Raw genomic sequence first — 10,368 nt, 5'->3', positions numbered from 1 at the left:
CCGTTAGAGCGGTTACATTTATATCTCTGCGCTGATCAAAATTTAGTAATTTTATGTTGTCTTTTGAACATACAAAAAACATCGTAAGCTCTTAGAAGGAATTTCGGGGCAGTTAAGTAGTGTTACAATTTCAGAGCATCCCACAAATGCAAGAATGCGTCATGCTACCAGTGAAAGCAGTTGAGATTGCCGTTGTAAACTGAATTTCAGAGATCGAGGCTTCCTGATTTGTTTCCATTTATGCTTTTATTGAAGGCTCAAAGCCATAGTCTGGAAAGATCGAGCTTGCTACGAGCCACAGCGTACAAGTTCATTGTCACAATTACGGCCATTCTGAGACTCCCGATGAGTCGTCGCTTTTTTTTTTTTTTTTTTTGGGGCGTAGTAATAAAAACTGACTGCCGCTTCCATGCTATACATTGAACGTTGAGGAACCGAACTACAGCATACCACTCTTGTTTGCACCGTTTGTGCGCACATACGGCGAGAAAAAGGCACGAAGCGCGCCCAGAGTGTGCATTCTTACGGGCCGCTCAGCGGAGCATCCACACTAGCAGCGCGACGCTGTCGCCACCTACATGTCGAGCTCGCGGCGAATACTACTATTCATAACCCCCCCCCTCCCCAATGGCAGGGTGAGCCTCATTTCACACACGATCTCTATGACACCCCCTCGCGCTCCTGTCACGTGATCAAAAAGGTCGTGACGTCAAGACCAAAAGTCACGTGACAAAGATCGTTTCGTCACGTTATTGCTTTGCCCAAAACAAATCGTGCCGCGCGCGTTTTCTCTACGTTGGCGTCGGCGTTTGTTTGACCATAGCCTCCTAGTAGGTTATATAGGAGGCTATGGTTTGACGCCCCATTTTCTTCCTCTAAACGTCAGTGCTATCCGCGTCTTACGTTGTCATGGCCGGTAATTTACACCAAGTGAAGCGTCGATCTGCAAACGCTAGACTTCGCGTTGTGTGCTGTGCTGGGAGCTCACGGGTGTAGCCGGCGTGCTGAGCCCTCGTCGACGAAACGGTGAACATGACGACACCGATCCATCTCGTGAAAAATCGAGGACGAAGTTTGCCACCACTAGTTCTGCAGTACCTATCCTACAAGTCACGTTGCCACCAGCAATGACATGCAACAACGTGCCAGAGATCACCACACGAACAAACGCCGTGCTGTGATGTGGCGAATACAGTGAGGTTCGATTGTGTGCATCGGAGCGTAGAGCTCGACGTACTTACCACATTCGGATTTTGCGGTAAATGCGCAAATGAGATGTGGAGGAGTGGAGGGTGTGTTGTGTCCTATGTACCGATTACTTTGTGCTGTCGCTCTTCATGTCGGCGCACTCGGCGGTGAAGTGCGATGCTTGCATGGGCAGCGATTGTTGCAGGCAGCCGCTGCAAGCATCGCGCGGTTGTGCTGGTCAGTTACGATCGCTTTGGCGTTCGGTTAGCGCCCGAGGTTGTTTCGCCCAACGGAGCTGCTACCCGCGTAACATGCTGCGCGTTGCGGGGACGAAAGATGGCAGCGGCGGTGGTGAAAGAAAGGGTACGGAGACCATGGTGACAGCAGGACGCTTGTTTTCATTATCCCTCGTCCATGCACTTATTATATTCCAGCATGAAGGCTAGACTTCTGCCAATTTACTAGGACGTCTTAACTTAGCTTTAGGAACGACAAAAAGTAGGTTCTGTATCTAATAACAGGTTCGAATTTCACATTTACAAAAAGCCAGCAATTATACTGGACTATAAAAGGCCACTTTACAAGTGCCCTTTTAGGGATGCTGTAAATCAGGCATGTTCTCTGAACAACCTCCGCTTAAACCCTTTCGCACTTACCCCCGCCTTTTAATATGTATCCTCCTGTGGGCATTGAAGTGTCCACCAAATGTGCATTCTGCTCTTTGTTCTCTTGAATTTTATTTCAAGCTACATAAAAACCGCTTTTGGCCTGAATGTGCAACGAGACGAAGGGTCCAACAATACTAAGGCCCACTGTTTTATTCAAGACATGCATTTGTTGTGAAGATTAAGCCGATAGAGGTAGGTTCAAGCGTGTTGTGCCAAATGTTACGCTACGTTAATAAAATGAGCGTTGCGACTGTGCAGGTAGTCATGTGCGGGCCTCACCTTTGCGTCAATATAAAGCGTTGCACATGAATGTGCCGTACCGGATGGCTTTCGTCAACCTTCTAAAAATAGTTCCGCCACAAAACAAACAAGAAAGTGTGATTGTGATTATGGAAATCTGTAAGACTAATCTGTTTGTTTGCGGCACAGGGTACCATCATATGATTAATGGCGTGTGAAGACTGGACCGGAAATCACAAAATTTTGCCAATTACTCTTAGGCCAGAAAAACGAACTTCTGCTCAATTGATTCTTTTAGCAACGTATGGGCTATCTTCTCGATTTAGCTGGAGCACTCCTTAATGATTAAAAAAATACAGCGCGACTTGGACAACGACGGTAAAGAAGGACGACGGGTCAAGCGCTCATGGTTTACTAGAATTAACGTGCACACAAAATCATCTGACCCGCTATGAAAATAAATAATTGCATTCGAGCAGCATCTCTTGGCGCTCTCTCTTGTTCATTCCTTTGTTTGAAGTATAGTTGTCCATCCCTGGGGAGTATGGCAACTGAACAACCCGGTGGCAGATTAACCGTTTGTCCGCTCACATTTAGTTCCTAAAGGGTGTAATGATTGGGGCAAAGTCAAGTAGTCCCCCAGAAGACCAACTTTTAGTCCTTTTTTGCCTATGCATGCATGCAGTCTTTTTAGGCCGACTATGCAGAAATAACATTTTCAGGGGGTTGAAATCTTGAGTGCACTCTGAGCCTACTCGTGCTCACCATCCCACAGGACGGATCAGGCTCCAACTTCAACGCACAATGACTCAGCTAACCAAATTCATTCACCGCACCAAGCACAACGGGCAGGAGTGAAGGAACCAGACATCATCCGACTTAAGCTTTTCTCATAAGGCACATTATGTACGGCACACCTTACCTGTCTCTCAAGCCAGCCGAACGGCGAACATACTTGTGACATGACGCCATAATATCGATCACTGCAGGTGAACAGGATATGCCTTTTCGTATGCTGTGAATGATCTCGTGGCACCTTGTCACAAGCACAGACACTTACGCACAGAATAGCAATAGAAGTAAAACGAGAACAAAGCAACAAACGTGAACAAAGAATTGTAAGCCTTATTTCGGAAAGTAGGGTAACCTGGCACAGAAGACGACAGCTTATCTGAAACCAGGTAACCGGTATCGACAACAATGAACCGCAGGAGTACAGTATTATGATTTGTACTAGCTGCTATGTAATTATTTGTGGCCATCCTAAGCCATCGACAAAAGAGGTTTTTTGATCCTCTGCTACCTCGTGCGGCTCCTTCCCACCGTGAATTGTCATCGCTCATTTCATTTTGCATATCCCACGTGGCACCACCGATCCAAGATCAGCTTGCCCATCCATAATGGCCGCCATTTTGCCATAGTCAAAGATCGATATTGCCGCGAACCATACATTGGGTTTGTTTATTTGTGTTTTGCTTTACCGCCCGGCTGCGCCGGTCTGTGTTATCCCCGTGCCAAGGGAAGCGCGTGTTCCATTCCTTCTTTCTGTGCCGCATGTGTTATCTGTTGTGATAGGGAGAGCATTCCGATTTACGTGAACAGCCCGGAATAATCTTCTTGCATCTACAATGTTCTCGATGCGAATCGATGGTTCCAGAACCACGCGCGCCGAAAGATAAAAAGCCTGCAGAGCAGACGCCGGGGCATTCGATTCTGCGACGCTCGCTGACGCAAGTCACTTTGTTGACCGCTGCTTCGCCGCCTCTGTATTCTTTTGAGTTGTTAGGGGAGCACAAGTTCGCTCCAATAAACTTGTTTCTCCTGCAAGACAACTGCGTCGTCCTTGGCTTCGTGACATCTGGTGGAGGTGCTGGGTACGCACCCTTCATGCCCACTACAACCTCTGGAAGCCGCCAAGCCAGTCCAACAAGAGCCAGCCTCCGCGTGCAAGATTTACCACCCGAGTTCGGTCTACTACCGGAGAAGACGAAGAAGAAAAACGTCGCAACCAGCACCATGCTCAACCAAGGCAATCCTCCTGTCGTTCTGCAGCAGCCACGGGAACCGCCATCATTCCGAGGAGCCCCCGCAGAAGACCCAGAAGAATGGTTGGAGAAACTGGAGCGCGTCCGGAAATTCAACAGGTGGGACGACGCAGAAACGTTCCGGCACGTTTTCTTTTACTTGGAAGATTCGGCTCGCACTTGGTTCGAGAACCACGAGAGCTCCTTGACAAACTGGGCTCAGTTCAAAAGCGAGTTCACTAAGACCTTCACTACCGTCGTGCGGAAAGAAAGAGCCGCCCGTTTGTTGGAAACGCGCACGCAACACCCCAATGAAGGCGTCTTGATCTTCGTTGAGGAGATGAAGCAGCTATTTCGCCGCGCGGATCCCGAAATGACGGAAGAAAAGAAGTTGCGGTTCTTAATGCGCGGAGTGAAGGAGGAACTGTTTGCCGGACTTGTCCGAAATCCGCCCAAAACCGTCGCCGAATTCGTTACCGAAGCCAGCACCATTGAGAAAGCCCTCGAGATGCGTGCTAAGCAGTATGACCGCAACTTTGTTGGCGCGGCCAATGCGAACGACTTTGGCAGCACGCGGATCCCGGCCGACAGCCTACGCGAGACTATCCGCGAAATAGTGAGGGAGGAGCTGCGGAAACTGCTCCCGACGCCGCCGCAACCACAAGTCGCTTCTCTTACCGACGTCATTAGAGAAGAAGTGCAGCAAGCGCTGGGAACTTCAACGACGCCAGTAGCACCTCGCGAGCCGCAAGCCATGACCTACGCAGCTGCTGTACATCGCCCTCGCCCACCTGCACCCTATCGTCACGAGGCTCCGTACCGTCGTCCCCTCTCGCCGGCCCGACCACCTGCGGCGCAACCCCCTGCCCCAAGGAAGACCGACGTGTGGCGAACGTCAGACAATCGTCCGCTGTGCTACCACTGCGGAGAGGCCGACCACGTCTACCGTCGCTGCCCCTACAGGAGGCTCGGTTTGCGAGGGTTCTCCGTCGACGCACCCCGCCCCCGAACTGGCCAGCGCCCATCGGAGATCGAAGAGTACCTGTCCAACACCAGCCGTCGACCAGCAGGTTTCAACCGTTCACCGTCGCCCTACCCATACCAATCGCCGAACCGCCGTAGCAACGCTGACTTCGCCCGTGGAAGGTCCCCCAGCCCACGCGGGGGAAACTAAAAGCAGCAACTTCTGGAGGTGAAGTTGCTCTACGGCGGAAAACTGGAAACCCTCCAACGACGCAAGGACGCGGTGAAGACAATGATTCACGACATGCCCTCATCAAGACGACCCGACCTAACCCTGACGAGACTCCCGAACACGACGACAGCTATACGCCGCGACGCGTACCCGACCTGACCGAGACGTCCGTTGAGAAGACGACGACAACGACGACGCACAGTGCCCGACCGCCAACACGCGCAAGCCGAGATACGACGCCCCGACGAACCCGGAACTCGAGGAAGACTGCGTCTGACGTCAAGGTGTCCATCGACGGCTTTGACGTAGTCGCCCTCGTAGACACGGGAGCTGACTATTCGGTAATGAGCGGACCATTTGCGTCTAAACTGAAGAAAGTTATGACCAGATGGGATGGTCCGCACATACGCACAGCAGGAGGCCACCTCGTGACGCCAAGTGGAACGTGCACATCGCGCGTCACCATAGACGGCACGACGTACCCTGCGGTGTTCGTCGTTTTGCCCAACTGCTCCCGCGACGTAATTCTCGGAATGGACTTTTTGACGGACAACGGCGCAATAATCGATCTGCAGACGAGGTCGATAACTTTTTCCTGCGACCACTCCATGACGCCGGAATCGAACCCCGAACACCGTGCAGCTGTAAGGATCGCCGATGATCACGTCACCCTGCCACCCCGTGCAAGCTTGATGATCACCGTCCACTGTGAAGGTGCTGCTCCCGACGTCGACGCTATCGTGGAGGGTGACCAAAGGTTGCTTCTTGACCGCGGTGTGTCTGTCGCAAGAGGCATTGCACGGTTTAAGCAGCGCAAAGCCCACGTTTTGGTCACCACTTTCACCGAGGAGTACCAGCATTTAAACAAGGGCGCTGCAATTGCGTTCGTCGAAGAAATGCAACAAGCAAGCGACGTGTTAGCAGTCGCCGACTTTGAACGCGCACCCGACGATACCACCAAGCTTCCGCACCCCTTCGACGTGAATCCGGCGCTACCGCAAGATGAAAGGAACAAGTTATTGGCTTTGCTGCGTCGCTACAGCGAGTGTTTTTCGTCGAACTCAAAGTTACGTCAAACACCTCTGGCGAAGCACCGGATAATAACCGAGGATGGAGCACGACCTACCCGACAATCACCGTACCGCGTCTCTTCCCACGAGCGTGAAGCCATCCGGACTCAAGTCGACGACATGCTCAACGGCGACATTATACAGCCATCAAAAAGTCCGTGGGCTGCGCCGGTCGTACTCGTGAAGAAAAAAGACGGCACACTGAGGTTCTGCGTTGACTACCGGCGATTGAACAAGATCACCAAAAAGGACGTGTACCCCCTGCCACGAATCGACGACGCCCTCGACCACCTCTGCCATGCGAGGTACTTCTCATCGATGGATCTGAAGACAGGCTACTGGCAAATTGAAGTGGACGAGAGAGATCGAGAGAAGACTGCATTCATAACCCCGGATGGCCTATACGAGTTCAAGGTGATGCCGTTTGGGCTATGCACGGCACCAGCAACGTTCCAAAGAGTCATGGACACTGTGCTAGCTGGCCTGAAGTGGCACACCTGCCTCGTATACCTCGACGACGTTGTGGTATTCTCTAGGACTTTCGACGAACACCTCGCAAGGTTGCAGTCTGTACTCGAGGCCATCCGTACGTCGGGGTTAACGCTAAAGCCTGAAAAGTGCCGCTTCGCGTACGAGGAACTGAAGTTTTTGGGCCATGTCGTCAACGCCGCGGGAGTCCTGCCTGACCCGTTGAAAACTTCAGCCATAGCGAACTTCCCAAGGCCGAAAGATAAGAAGGGCGTGCGCAGGTTTCTTGGACTGTGCGCATACTACCGGCGCTTCGTCGCAAACTTCGCACGCATTGCAGAGCCGCTCACGCGCTTGACGAAAGACAGCACCCCTTTCAGCTGGGAAGACGACCAAGAAAAGGCATTCTGCGAGCTGCAAAAACATCTGCAAAGCCCGCCCGTGCTCGCGCATTTCGACGAAAACGCCGACACGGAAATACACACGGACGCCAGTGATATAGGCTTGGGTGCCGTCCTTGTCCAAAAACAAAGCGGGTGCGAAAACGTAATCGCCTATGCCAGCCGTGGTCTGTCGAAGGAGGAGAAAAACTACTCTGCCTCCGAAAAAGAGTGCTTGGCTATTATATGGGCCATTTCAAAATTTCGCCCATACGTGTATGGCAGACCGTTCAAGGTTGTAACAGACCATCATGCGCTGTGTTGGCTCGCCAATTTGAAGGACCCCTCTGGCCGTCTTGGGCGGTGGAGTCTGCTCCTGCAAGAGTTCGACGTTACAATCGTTTACAAATCCGGGAGGAAACACTCCGACGCCGACTGCCTGTCCCGCGCCCCTGTCGACCCGCCACCACAAGACTCCGATGAAGACAGCGCGTTCTTCGGGGTTGTTACGGAGAGCGACCTAGCCGCCCAGCAGCGTGCCGACCCCGACTTGCGCGTAATGATCGACTACCTCGAAGGACGAAACGCCGCCGTGCCTAGAGCGTTCAAGCGTAACTTACCAGCATTCATCCTTAAAAACTCCGTCCTCGTGAAGAAGAATTTCAGCCCCGGAACAAGAACGAATTATCTACTTGTCATCCCCGCAGACCTTCGTGACGAAATTTTGGAAGCGTCCCACGACGACCCGTCTTCCGGACATCTCGGCACAGCTCGCACTATTGCAAAAATTAAGGCGAAGTACTTCTGGCCCCGCCTTACATCCGACGTCACCCACTACGTTCGGAGTTGCCGGGACTGCCAGCGACGAAAAACGCCGCCGACAAGACCCGCCGGACTTCTACAACCGATCACCGTCCCGTCGAGGCCCTTTCAACAGATTGGAATGGACCTCCTAGGCCCGTTCCCGACGTCACGATCGCAGAACAAGTGGATTGTCGTAGCGACAGACTACATGACGCGCTACGCAGAGACCGCCGCTCTTCCGCGGGGGACTGCACAAGAAGTCGCCAAGTTCTTTATAAACCAAGTTGTGCTGCGACATGGAGCCCCTGAAGTCTTAATCACGGACCGCGGAACGGCCTTTACCGCGGAGCTGATGCAAGGAATCTTACGCTACAGCAACACGGATCACCGAAGAACGACGGCGTACCACCCCCAAACGAACGGACTAACGGAACGTCTGAACAAGACGATTGCGGATATGCTGTCCATGTACGTCGACGTTGAACATAAGACTTGGGACGAAGTCCTCCCGTATGTCACGTTTGCGTACAATACAGCGACGCAGGAAACTACGCAGATGACACCGTTCGAGCTTGTCTACGGAAGACGACCGAGTACGATGCTCGACGCCATGCTTCCGCATCTAGAAGACGACGACCTCAACGCCGACGTCCAAGGATACCTTCAACGTGCGGAGGAGGCCCGCCAGCTCGCTCGAGTTCGTATAAGGGACCAGCAGCTGGTGGATGCCGGCCGCTACAACCTCCGACGCCGAGACGCCGAGTACCGCCCAGGGGACCGTGTGTGGGTTTGGACTCCCATCCGACGACGCGGACTCAGTGAGAAGCTCCTGCGACGGTATTTCGGACCCTACCAGATTCTACGACGTGTCGGCCAACTTACCTACGAGGTGATCCCCGATGGTGATTCCGGAACATCACGACGACGCACGCGGCCCGAAGTCGTTCACGTGGTTCGCTTAAAACCTTTCTACGGACGATAACGAATTTTATTTTCGGACTGTCGCTTATGTTAGCATCGGGTCGATGCACTCTTAGAGGGGGGGTAATGCCGCGAACCATACATTGGGTTTGTTTATTTGTGTTTTGCTTTACCGCCCGGCTGCACCGGTCTGTGTTATCCCCGTGCCAAGGGAAGCGCGTGTTCCATTCCTTCTTTCTGTGCCGCATGTGTTATCTGTTGTGATAGGGAGAGCATTCTGATTTACGTGAACAGCCCGGAATAATCTTCTTGCATCTACAATGTTCTCGATGCGAATCGATGGTTCCAGAACCACGCGCGCCGAAAGATAAAAAGCCTGCAGAGCAGACGCCGGGGCATTCGATTCTGCTACGCTCGCTGACGCAAGTCACTTTGTTGACCGCTGCTTCGCCGCCTCTGTATTCTTTTGAGTTGTTAGGGGAGCACAAGTTCGCTCCAATAAACTTGTTTCTCCTGCAAGACAACTGCGTCGTCCTTGGCTTCGTGACAATATTATGTATTTGCAGAATAAACAGGTATCTACTGTTGTTGTTCCCAGTGCCAAACAAAATAGACCACAAAATGCGACCTCCGTGTGAAGTTTGAGCGCGAACAGAACAGCGATGCGCTCATGAAATTTTCATTTCCTGAGCTTATTTTCATTTCATACGCTCAGGAAGTGTTCCATTTATCAATGTAACACATGTCCTGGTGCTGAGGGCATCGTCAAATTTCTACTGCTGCGGACAGATGAGGAAAGGGAATTGATGAAAAGAAGACGGTTTTTGAAAAGTGAATACTATGATAATTCCAAGGCTTGAAGTTAGTATTTGGGCTTGCTCTTGTGACAGCGTGAAGCACAATAACGTCGTTTTTATAAGGGCACGAAATTTAGACGAACTATCAGAAGGGAAGATATTGAAGTAGGATGTTTTATCTCAGTAACTGATTAATATGTGAAATCCTGGATGACAAATATGACACATCAAACCGACGCCTTGATGAGACCGAACTGAGAATATACAAACCTCATCCGCATCGACCGCTTCTTACGGGCTGCGAGCAGTTGACGAACACTCACGCGCGTACACGGTGAGTGTCAGGCGACTGTCGTAGCACCCTCCTTTTTTTTGGATGGACGAACATGTGACTGTTTGCTTAGCGCTCGTGTGCCTGCCATGGCATGAAGGTCGGGAAAATTATTTTTTTCACTGATACTAGTGCACTCCAACAAAACGACGAGAAAAACCCTGATGGTTTGCCCGAATGATAAAACAGGTCCGAATGAAAAAACTGGAGTCATATTTCGGCACCCTCAGCAAAGTACTCGCGACCAAGCTTGCTTTCGTAAATAGCGTTGCAGGCGCACTC

The sequence above is a fragment of the Haemaphysalis longicornis genome, unplaced genomic scaffold (genome assembly GCF_048455015.1).
Source record: "Haemaphysalis longicornis isolate Haplotype H1 unplaced genomic scaffold, Haemaphysalis longicornis Haplotype H1 scaffold_80, whole genome shotgun sequence".
In the NCBI taxonomy this organism is placed as follows: domain Eukaryota; kingdom Metazoa; phylum Arthropoda; class Arachnida; order Ixodida; family Ixodidae; genus Haemaphysalis; species Haemaphysalis longicornis.
The sequence above is the reverse complement of the archived record's forward strand: the minus strand, read 5'-3'. Positions refer to the sequence as shown.